Genomic DNA, 1,122 nt, shown 5'->3' with positions numbered 1-1,122 from the left:
ATTACTTTACTATTCTGCGACGCCAGGGCACGCTTTCATTTCGGCTCCGAGCACCCACTTGTCGCACGGCGGGCGGCGGAAAGTTGCGCAGGTTTCTAATCATATTATTGTTTAAAAGTTCAAAGGAGCTTTCCCTAACTTGTTCGAACATTGCGCAGGGATTATAGGTATCGTGTATTTCTTCGGTTGCGCAGGTATTCGATATGGTACCAACTTGAAATTTTTTAAGTATAAGCTGAAGTAGTAGACCTCTTCCGTTAGCCAACTTTTATTATCAAGACTGTTATTTAATTTCATCACTGTTGTGATTCTAGCAGTACAGTCTTTTCTAGTGTACTTCTACCATGTACTTTTCTTGCCAGTCTGCAGCGAAAGCCTCTGAGTAGGAGCCCTTTTCGTTCTTTTTCTGTCCTGGCTTCATTATAAGTTGTTGTTGTTGCTTTTTAGCGCAACTAAGTTGTATCGGGCATACACATCTATTAATACAAGCCCACTATTATTTACTTATTTTCCGCTTCTTCTGAGACAAACTCACCGAACGGTTTTCAGTGAACACTCAGTCAACTAAACATGGTCGAGGTTGGGATTCTGACTCGATCACAGCTACCTCATAATCGATACAACACCTCAAAACCTGCGCAATTAAACCGTCCATAGGAAGGGCGGCTTATTGAGAAATTGGTAGCTTAAAAAGATAAATCATGCGCAATGTTCCGTCCCCCATGGCGTCACTTGGTGGAGAAGAAAAACGAACGGGCGAAAATTGACTCGTTTCAATACTCGCAGCCATGCAACGAGTGGAAATGTTTCTAGTGACTAGTGTACATGGCGCCACAATATACACAGACAGTAGGGGCCTACAATAAATCTTACTCGACACTTATCTTTATGTACACGACAGAATGTGTTATCATGTAGCAACCCTGCTTACAAAATCGACAGACTTCATTCTGAGTAATTGCTGAATGCTGTCCAGAAGCGGATCCAATGTCCATAGCAAAACTGTAGGCATACGATGGAAAAACAATCCGTGCTTACACTAGTATCTGTGGTAGTTTTTATTCTGGCCATTTCAAGTTCAGGTAGGAAAATTTACAATCATCAAAAAAAAAATATATAATA

The sequence above is a fragment of the Aplysia californica genome, unplaced genomic scaffold, assembly GCF_000002075.1.
Source record: "Aplysia californica isolate F4 #8 unplaced genomic scaffold, AplCal3.0 scaffold00001, whole genome shotgun sequence".
Lineage (NCBI taxonomy): Eukaryota > Metazoa > Mollusca > Gastropoda > Aplysiida > Aplysiidae > Aplysia > Aplysia californica.
Note: the sequence above shows the minus strand (reverse complement) of the source record.